General features: G+C 38.1%; 1 protein-coding gene across 4 annotated transcripts in view; it reads left to right on the top strand.

Moving 5' to 3' along the window:
- Positions 1 to 17,048, top strand: part of SEMA5A (semaphorin 5A) — a 354,071-nt gene that overhangs the window by 70,317 nt on the left and 266,706 nt on the right. The window lies entirely within an intron of this gene.

The raw sequence follows: 17,048 nt of genomic DNA, 5'->3' as shown, positions 1-17,048 counted from the left end.
GTGTCTTTGTGTAAAGAATTATTTCCTGAAGACAGTCTTATAAATCATAAAGGTTTGTAGTATTGTTTTGTTTCTTTGCTTTAAGGTACACAGAGGAGTTGTGTAGCTTTCCTGCTGTGTCCTTTGGGATGTGCCTGGCCTTGCTTGGGTGTTGAAATCAGGGACCTTACTGTCCAGGACAGCTGCCATCTGCCTGCGCTTGCCCGGTGCCATTCCTTCCACAGCAGCTAGGTCCTGTCCTCTCTGTACTCCTCGTTTTGACTTCTGTTGAGGGTGATCCTCTGTAACCATTCCAGACACATAATTTATTAGTTTATTGAAATATAATATTTAAATGTCTGTGCTTTATAAGAGTTCATCCTGTCTGAAGTATTGCTTATTTCTAGCTTATAACTGATCGTTTCCAATTGTGCAAGCCTACTGTGCTGATCACTGTGACTCCAGTTCCATGGGATGACCAGCTATTTTCCTAGTATTAATCAGCTTCGTTAAATAGAATGTTTTACTGAGTTATTGAAATTAATAAGATGACTGAAATGCTTAGTGCTGATTAGAGATGAAGTTTTTTGTGGTTTTAGAATGCTTTTCATTGGGATAGGGATAAAGTTGTCTCTCTTTAATGAGTACTTAATTAATATGAAACCACTTCATCCTCATTGTTGCTGAGATTATCTTTAAACACTGTGGTATAACAACAGTAACATAAATAGGAAACAATAAGTTAAGTCTTGTTTCTTGCTTAAAGGGATTTTTGACTTATATTGAAAAGCGAATTATGTTCTTTATATGAAAGGTTTTACTAAACATCTTCATCTCATATTGCTTGTTGATGTTTTCCCTTTTTAAGGATTTAGACTAACTTACTAGGAATTTTAATGTAGGAGGATAGGCTCTGGCAAGTGTGCAAAGCCATGATTCTTCTTTTTATCCCAGTAACTTTATTGCTGTGTTTTCTTGCCATATGCAAATTAAGTTTTAATCAGTTAATATAGCTTTTCATGCACAATCCAACAATATTTTTATGGTGTTCTGCTTTTATGAAAAGCGAACCTTTTTATCTTAGACGACTGTTTCTCTTTAAAGATAATATCCTTTAACATAAACAAAACTCCTAGATTGCATTTCTTCTCCAACAATTTGTGGGTTTCACACTTGTGCTAGTGGCTGAAGTCAGTCTCCCATTTCCCCATGGTTCCAACGAAAGTGATATACATCAGAAGGGGGTCACTTACATATAATAGATTGCTTACCTCACAATCCATTGCTTTGAAATATATCCACGTAAATTATTGATTTTATCTGTGGGTATGCACACAATAAATATTGTATGCCGATTTTTATAAATGATATTTTATTATTGAATAATTTATTTTGAAAATGTAATTGCCCTATGAGGTGGTCCCTGACTGTCATGTTTGTGGCCCCAAGTAGAGGACAAAAAGGGAGATCTTTAATAATGAAAAGCTGTAATGAGAACTGCTCTGTTAACCCCTGGGTGAACCTGGACCAACAAGGCATAATGTTTCCACCTTAGAACAAAACAGTGGGTGATGAATGGAAGGGAGTGCCCAGGAGCAGTGAAACAAGTCTTTCTTGTGTTGTAAACAACTGTGTGCGTGCTAGGTTTTTTTTTAAGGCATCAGCAAATTAGTGTAGGGAGTGATAGGAGAACAGTGAAGGGTTTTGCAGATGCTAACATGCAGCTTTTCTTAAGAGGGATTGAGTGGGAGGAAGGCCTGATAAATTAGTAGCGGTGGCTGGTTGCAAAGGCAGGTTGGAGGTAAAACTGGCAGTTGGCTTTGGGAAGAAGAGAAAGTAGGCCATGTAGGGGGCTTGAAAGTTTGTTTTTGTTTGTTTGTTTTGGTTTTAATTTTTATCTTTTAAAGCAGAGCTAAAACTTTCCAAAAGGGGTGGAAATGATGTCACAGTGAAAAAGATGTTCTAGGAAAATGCTTATCTTAATAAAAAGAACAGGCCACAACTGTGGCCTGTTGGTTAGGGATGTTGCAGTAATTACGCATCCTTTGTGTTTCACCTCTCAAACACGTTTTGCATAGATGGATATGAAGGAGCAGGCTTTAGAAAATGTGTGTGGGAAGATAATTTGTACATTAGATAAAAGGTCTGGAGTTTCAGCTGTTTTGTATATTTTGGCATGAGAGACTTGCCTGCACATAGTGTTTTTCACTCTGATGTCTGTCCATGGCCTTAATCTGCAAGAGCCTCCAGCACACTAAAATACTGAGTGACTTTGACAACTACCCTGTTTGTGGAAAGCCTATGTTGCACATTATTCTCACCTGTTGTGGAAAGGTAGTAGAGATGGCAGGGGAAAGGGTGCCTTAGAAAAGTGGCTGCTGAGGTAAGAAGTTACTCACAGCTGCATTCTGAAAGAGAAACATCCTTATCCCTTAAAAAACCCAAAACCTACAAAAGATTTTTAAAATATAAAGAATACCAGTTCTTTTAGACAATTATGCCTCCAGGAATTGCAGATCTCTAGGAAATTGTTTAATTTCTCAGGGAATTTTCCCAAGAGGTGAAAGGCTAATTATTTTACAAAGCATCTCTGGGTAAACTTTCCGATGTTTTCAATGTGGATTCAACTATGGGCCTTTGTAATTTAGTAGTATTCATGTTTATACACCTTTTTCTCATTGCCTTTTCTTTTAAAAACCTTTCCTATTGTATGTAAAAAAATATGAAAATTGAAAGCAAGAAATTATGTTGATATAATCTGCATGAAGAAAAAGGTAAACCTTTTTAAACTGATGTTTTCTTTAGAATTAAAATTTATTGTGGTATAAGCTTGTGTGCCTTTGTTATTACAGCTGTGTCAGTTTAAACTTGTTTCTGGCCTTGGGTTCCCTTCTTCCCTTTAACCTTTCTGTGCCTCAGAGCTTGCTCAGCCCATGGGAAGTCTGGTACAGAGGAGGGAGGACAACACTGGCAGTGTTTGGATATGTGTTCTGAGCATTTCTAGATGTCTCAGCTGTCCCCAGTTGTTCTCAATATACTTAGAAGGAGATGAGCTTCAATATGGTTTGCTAAATGCTAATGTTTTGGGTTTTTTTTCCTTTTTTTTTTCCTGTTACTTTTCAAGAGGAAGGAAATTTTGTACCCTTCTGTTGGTGCTCCTTCAGCTCTTGAAGTGTTGGACTATTGATGACTGTGAGCAGTGCTTAGAAAAGTTTTAAACTACTAAGCAGTTGCTATGTCTAGCCATTTGGCTGGTGAGTTTAGCTTTTTCAAAATCCAAAATGAAAAGCTTGTCTTGATGTCTGGAAAGGAGCATCTTCTACAGCTTCTAAATAATACGCTGAGAGCTGCAACAGACTTAAAATGAAGGTTCATAACGTACAACAAGTTTTATTGTAAATAATGGCGGAATGTAAGATATATATTTCAGGCACATTACAGGTGAAGAAGCTGTCCCATCATAACATACCTAGCAGCTGAGAGACGTGCATCTAGTGCTCAGGTCTTCTGTAAAAGGGTACAAAAGAGTCATTGCTTGTATTTTTCCCCTGTGCTAAGGCAGGTGTTTTTGCAATGCATTTACAGTCTGAGGACTACTAGCTGGGGAAATAATGTAGATCAAACACAGAGCGTGTAGTCATCCTTGTCCTTAGGCCATTGGTTTGTCATGGTTTTGGTGAACAGCTGCTTTTTGTAATCAGATCTCAGTAAATTGTAATTTGTGACTGGCACACTGAGAATGGATTAGCTTAAATGTCTTGATGGTGATGTGGTTAATCCCATGAGCTGATTCCTAGTACTTTATCATTCCTGCAGGCTTAATTTTGTTTTTTGGGGGATGAAGGAGGATTTTTTTGGTGCTTGGCACAGAGATTGTGGCCCTTCCTGTGTCTCTCTTTGCAATATTTGCTTCTTGCAATTAACTGAAAGTGTTATCTGTTCTGCCTAACACCTTGAACGCTGCCCTATTTTTGGTTATTGCTTTTTCTGTTGTCCCTCCATTCTTATCTTCAGTTTCCAGATTGTTCCGAGTCATGGCTGCTGCTTTCATATTTTTCCACTTTTCTTTGAAGATGTGCTGTTTATAAACATCAGTATTAATAGTAGGATCCGTACTATTGAGTTCTGCACAAGTTTTGATTTGCCCAGTCCAGGAACAGAAACCTTAGCGAAGGTAACTGTCCTGTGGGGCGACTTGGCTTGAAATGCTTCTGAGATACTGAACTCTTCAGCATCCTGATTATATCCCAGGCCAGGATGAAGCAGTGTCTCTGGAGACACCTCCTATGGTAGAAGCCAAAATCACAATGCAGTGTGTGGATGCCTGGATTTTAGAAGACTAAGGCTCTCTAAAATCTTGCTTTGGGACTCTTGCTGCTATGTGTTATTTTAATGTATACTACAACATTTTATTCTTAAAAGAAACACATTTGTGGGTGTGAATGCTAACTAATTACATGAGATGCTTGTAACTAGGGATGAAAGAGTTATTGCAGTTTTCTAGTGACTGATTTTTCCCCACCGTTTTATGCTAAAACATTTTAAGACTTTATATAATACTTTGTATTATTATGATAATTGATACTATCATTGCTCTATATTTTATATACATACGTGTGTGTATATATGTATATGAATGTTAAAATGCTTGAATTTTAAGGGTGATGGGAGATGGCGCTAGAAATAATACCTGCACATTTCTTTCTCTGTTTCAGTGCAATTTACCTATACAAGTACACATCATAAAATAAGATTAAATGATTGTTTCTTGTGTTTAGGATTGGTTGTGGTGGTTTTACTTCTGCTTTCTTTTGCTTGCCTGCTCTTTAGTATTAAACTTGATGTTCTAGAAAATGGGAAAACAGTGCAACAAAAAGGGACGCTGGCGTCCATAGAAATAACGATATATATTGTCTCTTTTTGTAGCTGGGAGTGACTGAGTTTTCTTAGGACTTTAGTGACAGTTTAGCAAAAATAAATGTTGGCGAGCTTAAGGGATGATTTTCACTGAGTTGCAGCTTTCTCTTATCTTTTAAACATATTCCTCCTTTTGGTTCAGTTTGATAATCCATGACAAGGAAGTGGTTCTTGGAGGTGTTTTGCAGGACCAGGTTAGGGTATTTTTAATGAAAAATCAGGAGGGAACTCAAAACTTACCATCTGCAGTATGAGGTACTAGCATTTTAAATTAGTTTTTGGTTTGAACATCTGCTGGAGAAAACTTCGCCTTGTGGCAGATGATATATTCAAAAAGAATTTTAGAAGAGTTGCCATGATATTTGAAGTTTAATTTGACCAACCTTGCTATTCAGAAAAATTTTTGAGAACTCCAGGCGACAACTTACCTTTGTTTTTGTTGCTCTTTGAAATGAGAGCTTAAGATGATGATCCAAGATAAGTAATGAAGAATTACATTGTAAAATTAGATCATTAAAAGAGTGCAATAAAACACTGAAAAACCTTTTAAGAGTCGGCCATGAATTGAGTTTTTACTAGAATAATTGTGTTTGGGAGGTGATTTATTTGGAGTGATGTTGCGTTAGGCTTCAGAGAGGCTGATTTGCTACTTCTATCTCGTCTGAAGTTCAAGAAGTCCAATACCTACAATACTATGCATTTCAAACCAGATTCATTCCCACTGTGAGTCTTTGAGCATAAGTATTAGATCTTCTGTGGAAGGGGAAGAATATCCAGTGTTTCAGTAAATATAAAGGATTTTGCATCTTGGTTGGTTTTCTTAAAGATCAAGCCTAATTTTTGCCTTGTGAACAAGACTTTACCTACATCTTCATATAAGTCTGCCTTGGCTAAGTCTGGAACCCCATTCTGATCAGTAGGGAAGGAATGAAATGATGTAACTTTTCTGAACAGAGCAAATTGTAAAAATCCATCCAGAGCTGTTCTTACGTGCCAGATAGTTCTTCCCAATTCTTTGTCTCATGTCCCTTTTGTTTCAGAGGGCCTTACTGCGTTTTGTAATATATAAATAGACCCATTTTATGAAACAGATGGTTTAAAAATAGGACTGTCTGAGAAGAAAGACAGAGCAGATGAATGCTTTTCTGCTGTAGGAGAAAATTATTGGAAATGTTTGATTCATTAAAAATCCACTTCCCTCACTATCTCTCCCAGTATTTTAAGGGAGAGCTTTGTCTCCTGCACCATACCAAGTGTCTTGCTTTCTGATTGTTTGTCAGCATTTCTTATGAGATGGAGAACTGCCTTCCTCATTAGTCCTTTCGGAGTAATTATAGGTATTGAAAGATTGAAGCTGGAGTTGACTGGATTCCAGTCTTGTTTGTTTGGTGTTTTGTGGAGACCAGTGGGAATGCTTATAGTGACCTGAATGGAATTCTTACCACAGTTGCTACTCTCCATCTCTCCTTGTTCCTTTGCCATCGAGGGGACAGCTCTGGCATCCTTAACTAATTTGTTTTTTTCTAAGGAGGTGGACCACACATCGGAAGTAGTGTGTCTGTAAAAATAAATAGAAAGAAAACAAAAACTACTCCTCTTGGTTATGCTGGTGTGAATTAAGATGATATTCCTTCTAAGGCAATTTCTGTACAGTGCCTTCTAATAAAGGGGTGGGAGACTTAGATTATTTTTCTGCCTTTTCCCATCTTTTCTTTTCCTTGAATCACAGATGCACAGAGGCAAGTAAAAGATCATTAATAAAACTCTGGCATAATCTGTTTAATGGAAAACAAGCTAATGCAGAATGGGAGAAGATGCCTGAAGAAATAGACTGTGTCCTTGTGCAGTATCTAACGTACACAACAGTACTAGGTGGGCAACTAACTTGGGTTTTTATACAAGCTTCCCCACAAGATTTCTACTATGCGCTTTTGGGAGTTAGAAGAGAAGTGCTGTTGAGCAGAATATTTGCTTTTATTAACATTACATTCTGTTGTACAGATGAGATGCCTGGAAAATGAGCTTATTAATTTTGCCATAATGCTGTCAAAAGACTTTGACATTTCTAAAGGTGTCACTCCGTAGGCTATAGAGGAAGTATTTTGATGACTGTAACTTTCTTCTTTAGCTTTCACTTACTAACTTCAGCTTTTCTTGAGAAAGCTGTTTTTAATTTACAAACTTAAGGCAAATCTCTGAACCTGAAAAAACAATAAATGTATTGAATCCCAGTAATATATCCTCTGTTAGAAACTGTAGTAAATTCTAGCATATTTTTTAAAAAAAAAAAGGAGGGGGGGGGAACTATAGTGCATATGACCTACCCATCAAATTTTTAAGTAACCGGTTGTCTGTAATGACTCTTCTGATTTACGGATGTTTCAAGAGATACAGAAATGAAACATGAATTGGGACATTGTCAGGGAACAGCAAATAGCACTCTCTTGTTGCAGTTTTAAGCATGTAAGTATGTGTAAACAAGGACAAGATACTTGGTGCTGAGTTTATTAACCTCCCACTTGATGATTTGCCTTATCCTTTCCATTTCAATATTAGTTTTGATTTCCTTCAGTTATTGAATCAGGATTTTCTCCTCTTCTCGCTGCCTTAATGCATGCCTCCCAAATGGGATCTGCTTTTGCATGTACAGGCTATGAAGTACTTTCCCATTAATGTTATATATAAAAATGAGGTGTTTTTTGATGACCCAATATAAAAGATGATGATCTTTATGCTCTGTAAAAAAGGAAGGCAGCCTGTATACCTAAAACCAGTGTGTCAAGAAGTGTTTATTGCTGTCTTTCATTGTTAGTATTTTTCTGAGCAGCCATTTAGTGGATAGGGGATAGGGAAACACAGATCCACAGGAGTATAGCTTCTGCTTTGTGTTTTGTGCCTATAAGCTCCATTCTAACCACTCTGAGATATATCACCAGCTTGCCATAAGAAGATGTACATAAAAATAGAGCGCTTGTATTTATTTTCCCTGCTCTGTTTGGTCTCTGCCTCCGGAACTGGCCAACTCGGTGTCCCCAGCCATGCTGACTGCCTGATTGTCTCTTTGCTCTACCTACTTTGAGACTTTAAGCACAAAGTATGAGGCCCATAGGTCTCCCATGGGGAAGAGCATGTTCCAGTAAGGGAATAGAGAAACCTTTCTCCTTTCTTCCCCCAGTATTTCCCAGTAGTAGTATGTAAAAGAGCATGAAAGGTCTCTTTATGGAAGTTGGTGGGGAAAATTTTCTTCCAAATATTGCTGAATCTGAACCACGTCCTTAAGAGGATTTTGGGGGGAATAAGGAGGGAATGTGACATAAGTTAAAGTTGTATGAAGAAAATTTTTAGTATTCGGAGCCTGATTTTGAGTAACTGGGATGGGGTGTATATAGTTTCTCAAAGTCCAAGTTCTCCAGATGCAACAAAGTTAAGTCTGACTTGAATCTTGACTGTTAGAGGAACTCATTACTCACTAGAGGAACCATCTGAAGGTATCTGCATAGAAATGTGTGGGTACAAGCAAAAGAGGGGGTGGCAGGGGGAGAAACTTGAAATGTTCTGAAAATGCAGCTGCATCTGATTTGGAGCTATAGCCAATATTTATATGCACATTTAAGGCACAGCATCAGTGAGGCAGACATTTGAAGTGGCCTGGGAGTTTAAATATGCTTTCACATTTCCTGATTTTTCACATTTTTGTCCTGTTTCATCTCATCTGCAATAATAATATTAAAATACTACAATTATTTGCAAAATTATATGTATTTTTTTACCCTATTACTTTAATGTTATTATGTTTAAATCCCATTTTAATATTGTTTTTATCTAGGATAATTTAATATACCCTTCTGTGTGGTCTAATTTTCATTTACAGTGTCTATGTATCAATACTGCCTCCAGCATAATGTAATGTGAGTGCTAAATTAATTTGTTTTGAAAGTATTCAGACCTTGGGATAGAAAGTTAGAGAATAAGTTAAGAAGTGGGATGGGTAAAAGCACTGGCAAATGCAGCAAGGGCACCAAGTGTTTATATTTAGTCAGTGGTAGAGTTTGAACCTTATCTTAGGCAAAGTTTATCTCGGTGCATGTTTCTCTTTGCTTTGTTGCATTGTTCCAAGTTCTCTTACCTTTGAAGGAGAATGAGAACTTTGGAACGTAGCAACTTTTCCAGCAGTCTTGTTTGTACTTCTGAAGGGAGTTCCAGTCCTAACATCAGGATTTCCATATCAAGTCTGGGTGTATCTTAGTTCTTTCTTTTCCTTGTTTGTGCTATTTATTTCCTGCACTTGATCTAGGAAAATTTTAGGGATTTGCTCTAGTGCAGAAGTTCTAAATCAAATGTCTTTTTCTTCTTATATAATTATAAATTATCAGAAACAGCAGAATCATAGAAGTGATTGCAGACAGGACATGGCATCCTCCCATCCTGTCCTAGCAAGCAAAATCTTCCGTGTCACAATTCAGGTTGTTGAATGTTTCTAAAGGCATTTCTAATAGGAGTTTCCTGTTTATTGGGCAGTTTGCTGCAGTTAGTTCTGTATGTATTACTGATTCATTCTATTAAGTTGTGAATTAACATCTACATTTTAAGTTTTGCTTGGTGAATTGTCAAAGAAAATGAGAACCAATACCAGATACTGAATTTAATACTGTGTTTAAATAAAGGCCCCTCAGGGTAGCGGGCTTGATGTCTCTGCACACTTTTCTGGGTAAATTCTCCCCAACTGCCTGAGTGAAAAAACTCCAGATTTTCCCCAGCACCAGCTACCAAAACTGTTTGCTCTTTTATATATTATGTTTTCACATGAAATAGGTATCTCAAGCAGATTTGAAATACAGAAGCAAAATCAGATCCAGGTATTCTTTTTTTCTGCTGCCTGAGGTGAACATGTAGGATGTCAGTGTGGCAAGTGCAGAATCATGTACTTCATGCTCTATTTAGCGGTTTACCCTCAAAAAAAAAAAAAAAAAAAGGTGAACATAATATGCCGCTTGAAATTAAGTATACACTCTGTGAAGATCGGAGATACTGGAGGAGGGCAAGGAGGGCTGAGACAGGTAGTTAGCAGTGGGCATAATGCAGAGCAATTCTGGAATCTGGTGCCTGCTTTGTTATTTAAGTCTAGTGCACAGCAGGCTACAGTAGATATTTGCTTTTAATAACAGTTTATGATGAACTAAGTGTTGTAATGAAATTCTTGACAGGGATCCTACTTGTACATTAAATTCTTCGGCTTCCTTAATTTTGTTAGTACTGAACACAAGGAAAAAAAAAAATCTGTTGAGGAGCAGCTTGGAAATTAATATGTGTGTCCTTTCTGGGATGATGTCCAGGACTAAAGTGTTTACCTCTGTATCTTTGCTTTGCCTGAGGCATCTATGTTTGTTTCAGGACTGGGAGCAGCCAGGGAGATGGGAGTGTGCATGCATGTTGGGTGGCAAAGGGAGGGATAAGATGCTAGAAGAATGCCAAAGCACTGAATGCTTTCACTGCTATTGGGGTAATCATTTGGCCCTGGGTAAGAATATTTCAGACGAGCCTTGGAATATGTTCAGATCACAACCACTGTATTATTGCTATCTTTACGGCTACCTAGGAAAAAAAACCTCCACAGCTGGATGTTTTTCTCCTTCATGCTGAAGAGTAGAATAGCTAAGAAGCTTGCTGGGGAAAGAAGGGAGCATCTATCTGTTTGCAATTTACAGTACCACATAGATGGTGCTTTGTGTTCTGGCTCTGATGATGGATATGTTAAGTTTTGTCTTTCTCTCATGCATGCTGAGATGGAAGAAGGGAAAGCATCCATCACTGAAGGGGAACAATCTAAGCCAAAATAAAACTGAGGCAGAATATGAAAGCACTGTAATTAAAAATGCCTTGTTAATTCTCTCTCTTATTCTTATAGCATAAATAATTTCAGTACATTTGGCCTGTACATTAGTACATCCTGGAACCTAAATTGTCTTAAGCCTGTTGATATGTTGCACCACCTGTATCCCACAAACACACACACAGACACACACACACAGAGCTGAAGAATGCTCCCCCCCCATTTGGAAAATTGGATGTATTTTTTTCCCTGATACATCACAATTGAAATTAATAGACTTACCCAGGATTTAATATGGTCTCCTAGCTTTAAAATGCAGTGGATATGATTTCTTTAAATTATTTTGGACCATTTACACTAACAAAGTGGATAAGCCAGCTTGTGGAATAAACTGACATGAGTGAAAACTGGCACAGTTGTTAAACACTGTACATTGTAATGGCATTTTGTAAGGTATTATTACTTCAGCTGCACAGTTATGGGAGCCTGCTGCATATTAGCAGACACTTTCCTCATAACCTCAAGCTATATGCACCGCGTTATTTTCCTCTTCAGACTATCTTCTTGGATTCTCCCAGACTACATATCACTTCTTTTCTTTTTTTTTTTTTTTTCTCTGCAGCAGTGCACGCTGTAGGCAATAGTGAGTGTAATACTTTCTGCATTGTTAGGCAATAAGCATTATCAGCAGCTGCAATATTCAGAATTAGTCTTTTCATTATTATTTGGCATCTGCAGTACCTACATGAATCTGTTCAGTCCTGTTTCTCCAGAAGGCAGCTGGGCGCTCTGACTGAGAGAATGCGACCATAAAGGTTTCCTGAAATTGTCACTGTACTCAGGAGTTCCACTCTTCATTGGAACTGCAGTTTTCACAGTGCAGTTCACCAAGCTATATAAATAAATGTGTTCTGCTTAAAGAAACTGGTATATCTTATAAGACATCTTCACATTTTATAATGGTGAAATGGGCACAGAGCAAGGTTCTTAAGGCTACACCACAGATAAATTGCTGAGCAAGAAGTATAATCCAGGTCTCATAACCCCAAGCTTCATCCTTGGTCTGCTAGCAAACAGATGTCTCTGAATTAAGTATGATACAGAAAATATATCAGCTGGTGTCCTGCAGTACAGAAAATGTCTTTTACAATGGTAAATAAACCCCAGGGTTTTCCTGAGGGTTGTGGGCTTTTTTTTTTTTCTTTTCTATGAAAGGTGTCTGTCATTTAAGCTTCACTTGATTTTTAAAAAGTAGGTTGAAAAGGTTTTGTGGCTTTTACAAAAGGCCAGATAAACCATAATATTTTATGATTACAAATCTAAAGATGCTTTTGGTCAAGATTTATCTTCTGTGATACCCTAGTTTTGGTTTTATCTTTCTTAGCTTACTTGCTGCCTTTGGAAAATAAAGTAGCCATATACTAGCTAATGAAAGAAAGGAAGTAACTGTGTGGTTTCATGTGGACTAAATGCATAGATCACAGGGTATACTGTTTTGCTAGTTTTTCCTACACTGGCATAGATATTGAATAACTTATATGGTGATCAATGAGATTTGAGATTTACATGCTAACATCAGTTTTAAGTGTGTGGCTTAAATTTGAGAATTGTATGTGACGTGAAATTGTCAGAATTCTAGAAGAGTAATAACATTTTATTCTATGGGCTGTTGCTCTTATCAGGGTGGGTGGAGTGACGCTGAGACTACTTTTCTTACAGGTGAAAATTGTAGAAGAGGTAGAAGCAGTATGGTGTTGCATTTTTGGGAAGAAATGAGATTTCTCAAGAAGATTGTTGCGTGGTACGCTTCCTGCAATGCTAGTGCCTTCCCCCGCTCCCTCCCCCCCCCCGAAACAAAACCAAAACCCAACAACCAGCACAACACAGCTGTGAGTTTCATCTTAAGGACACCAAAAAGTTCTAGAAAATTTTTTTTTTTTTTGTCTTGTAGATGCACACACACACACAAATCTTGGGTATATTATGCTACAGTGTTTAATAATTCTCTTTGTTGACTTTCATTATGAAGTTGATTTCTCTGATCATGAAACTCTCAGCCTGTCATGTTGCCAGTTCTAACACAACTTGGCTGAAAGGTGCTACTCTTGTCGGTATCCTAGAGCTAGAAAAGTTTGTCTGGATTATCAATCCCATGAACTTCAGGTTCAGGAAACCATATAAGAGTTTGGAGGCATGTAGACAGCAAACACTAGTGGCAACAGAGCGCTTGAAATGTCTATAGACTTCAGTCAAAGACCAGAAAAGCACAAAGATGAATGGTGTCAAGCTCAAGAATAATTATTTTCAGAAGTTTTGCTGTCAAACTCAAGGAGATCAGAGTTGTATCAGAACTGATTTATTTTACATTAAAATACTCATTTGTGTAACTTGAGGAAAGTTAGATAAATGCCATGTTTTCCTTGCTTTTTGAAGTCTTCATGAAAAACGTGACTTCAGTGGGAGCAAGATCACAATAATTTCTCCTTTATTACTGTTTTTCTCCTTCTCTACCATTTTAAGCTAAGTAATACTGTTTGTTCTGTCAGCAGTCTTAATAATGTATTATACTTTAAAAATTACTATTTTGGGAATCATGGTGGTTTTTGGCAAGAACTAAGTCCTGCTCTTGGACTATAAATCTGTGGTGGTTAGTTAAAAGGTTAAATTTACACTAACATGTCTTGTCACTCTGACCTAGATGGAGTTAAAGCAACTAAGGCAGGCAAATTCAGTGGCTTTAAATGAGCTATTATTAGTCAAATCCCTGCGAAACCAAATAAACCTTATGTCATTCTGTTTTACAATTTTCAACCAGAGAACTCTGGCTGACTGGTGACTTTACATGTTCTAATCTATGCTTTCCTGTCAGCAATATGTTTCCCATCCTGGCACTCCAGTCTCTACATTTGTTCTTATTTTGGCCTAGTGGAGAATAAAGTGATACTGTAAATAGTATTTTACTATTTAAGTGGCTGTGAGCGTGTCGTGGTCTGATAATGTTGGATTTACCATGCCTATGAAGTAAGCCTGACAAACTCGGGATGAGTCAGATCTATGGCTTACGTGATTTGCGCGTGGGAGTGTGTGTACGTGTGTGTGTACATCCATCGCTCTGCATGACTTGGAGCTTGTGTTCAGCAGGGCAGGAGCAATGCTGAAGCTTAAGGGAGTACTGGTACTGCTCCTTTTTTCTCTGCATATGATTTCTGAGTTGAACCAGTAACTATATTTGTGAAGACCTGGCTATTTCCCAGCCCAGCACATGAAGGAGTGTAGGAGCGGGTGTAGTGCTCCACACATAGAGCTGCTGCTCTGCAGTATGTCTGCGGGTGTCTGCCTGTTTGGGATGCATTTGTGTGGGCTGGTTCCATGGTCTCAGACAGTGACGGCTGTGACAAGCTCAAAGACATTGTTGACCTTTTGTTCATTCTGCTTTTTTCCTTAAAAACTCCTACATTTATTTTGTTTTGGTTTTACTTTACTCAATATTATGATTTGAAAAGTGTATAAATAAAATGCAGCTTTATAAGAAGGGTATTCCTATTTCTATCATTTTCCTTATGCCTAGATTTTGCTGAATAATTGCCATCTTTCCACATCCATTCTTTAGCCCAGCAAATAAGCTGGATCTAATAAGATCTTTTTCCTCATGTGACGACCTCTTCAGCATTAAAAGGGGAGGACAAGTAATAATATTAGCTAGCATACTTTATAAGGAGAAATGTTAGTTTTTGTAGGAGCACAAGTTTGCATATAGCAGCTGTTCTAACCATTCATCCTTGATTCATCCCTGAAAGTGGGATATATTTGCATAATGCAGGATTTTTTTAAAGAAGGGAAGAGGAGGGAGGATATTGTATCTTTTTTTTTTTTTCTTAATAATTTTTTCCACTCTCCCTTTCAATTTTGGTACACTTACAGTTTTGACATGATTTTCTCTCCTGCTGCCAGAAAGCAACAACAGATAAAAAAAAAAACCCAAAACACAACTGAAGTTGGGGGAAAAACCCCGTCTCTCTGGTTCTTCTGAGGCTTCTACTTCAGCACCACCATCAGCAGAAGTCACTTGAAGCAGCTTTCTTAACTCAGGTTGTGATGATCTCTGTGGAGCAGAAGCTAAGGCTGGCTGGGGGAGAGGTATGGAGCAGGTGTGGTCCTATCCCTCTCAGCGTCTTTTTTTTTTTTGCCTTGCAAGGTGAGCAGTGGTTGCCATTAGGTACTGTATAAAAATCCCAGGTGCCCGGGCAAGCTCTCAGCTGACTGGGTGAGGTGAGGCTGCTGCTGTGGCATGCTGCCTGAACAGTGCCGTACAGCTACAACAGAAGCGGGAAGTCTCAGCATGCAGACACGCCACGGTGTCTAGACAGGCTATGATTATTTCTTTGCTCAATTCAGTGTATAGCCAAATATCTTTCCAAATATACTAGACAGATGTGAAAGCAGTGCCCATATCTGTCTGACAGCGAAGGCTGTTAACGGCGTGTGCATTCTTCACACCCCCACCAGACTTAATCATACTGTTTGGTTGCACCAATGACTTCAGTACCATATTCTGACAGCAGTGGGAAATGCCACTCCAAGAGTTCATCGTTAAATCTAGTGAAGATTTCTGGAAAATGTCCCCTAGTACGTATCTGTATATATTTTTATCCATTTGCAGAAGGTTCTTTTCCCCTGCTCATTTAAATTAACATGCTTCTGGGCAAATAAAATACGCCATGACTGAATTCCCCTCTTGTGTGCCTGTGTTTGTCACTGATTGGGAAAAGCAGCTATTTGGAAAGTGAGTTTGTGTCTTGGTTTGCCTGGCCATTTTTGTGAAAGTTTTTGGTTTAGATTGAAACTGATCATCAGTTTCAGAAGTCGTTTTGAAAGGAAGGGATAGGAGACAGACGCGAGAGCACATCCACGGCAGCCTTTTTGCTTCAGCAAATGATGCTAAACCAAAGCAAAAGCAAACTAAAGCATATTACACGCGCCCCCCCCCCCCCCCCCAAAAAAAAAAAAAATATTTTTTTTTTCAGGAAATTTGCTGATTTTGGTGGCTTAATTTACAATTTCCATAAGATTGGTTTGGTGTGGGCTGTGTAGGCTGGGTTAGCATAGCTTTAGCTTAACTAAATGAATACTCAGGCTAATTTCTGGTGTTATCCTAAGTCCAGCATATACTGTATTGTGCCCCATGAGAGTGCTGCCACAGTCACAGGAACAGTAGGGTTGCCATGTCAAAAGGTATAAGGGAAGCAAGACATGAATCTGTAGAAATCCAAGATTTACAAGTTTGTTTCTCTGTGTGTGAGTCTTTTCCCTAAATCATTAAGGTGGGTTCAGACTCTTCTTTCTGGTTTCTATTCAGATTAGAGTAAAAATAAACTTGGTAAAGCTTTTATGTTGCTAAAATAGAATCTAAGATGTTTATGTAGAAATACAAATTGTGGAAGGAGTGGTTGAGGGGACAGTGGGTGTGTTGAAGTGCATAGAGAAAGCAGTAGTACTGTAAGGTTTGTTTAGAAGAATGGAGGTATACAGCTTTCTTTGTAATGTTTCAAAGGATAATAATTCAATTGCTCATTCTGGTGTAGTGAGTGCACACATACATCACTAGCACACTGCATCTTAGAGATGGGTTGCTTGTAGTTGTCTGTAGAACTTGTTGCATGGTAACAGCTGTAATTAATTACCTGACAGACTGAATGTCTCAGAGTACATGCATGGGTGGCGGGTAGTTGCGCTGAGGTATTCTCTGGTACACAGCAATATAAAAAGCAGAACTTGATCCTCCTCCAAGATTTAAATTTGTTCTTGCCTTTCTGAAAAGCAGGAGGCAAAGAAAAGGTGATGCAATGTCTTCTTGATATGAGCTTCACCTACCACCTTGGAGTATGAAATTCGTAGTGACCTTCCATCCTTTAGCTTCGATTGATCCCTATACCATGAAGAATGCTATCTAAATCTCTTGGCAACTTCTACAGCAGTTTGACATCACTGAATTTCATGGAGGGGTGTGTATGTGTGCATATGATATAAATTCTTAATTTAGAAGAAAATATGTAAATGATAAAAGTCTGAAGTATTTGGTGACAGGGAGCAGGGGGTTTATGAGAAATTTTGACGTGGTGAACATAAATCTAGATCTTCGTTGTCTAACCTGGAGAGTTCCTTTTGCTCATATGATGTTTCCTTGCCATAAAATGTTTTTATATAGTAGTGCTTATGCATTTGGAAAACTTCCTGAGACTTTCATAGGTCAGAAAAACACTGGAAAAAAATTCACAAGCCCTTCCAGTCATCTAGTACAGGCACGTTATGGAAATGAGTATAC

The sequence above is a fragment of the Falco rusticolus genome, chromosome 3 (genome assembly GCF_015220075.1).
Source record: "Falco rusticolus isolate bFalRus1 chromosome 3, bFalRus1.pri, whole genome shotgun sequence".
NCBI lineage: Eukaryota > Metazoa > Chordata > Aves > Falconiformes > Falconidae > Falco > Falco rusticolus.
This window is presented reverse-complemented; position numbering and strand designations above follow the sequence as displayed.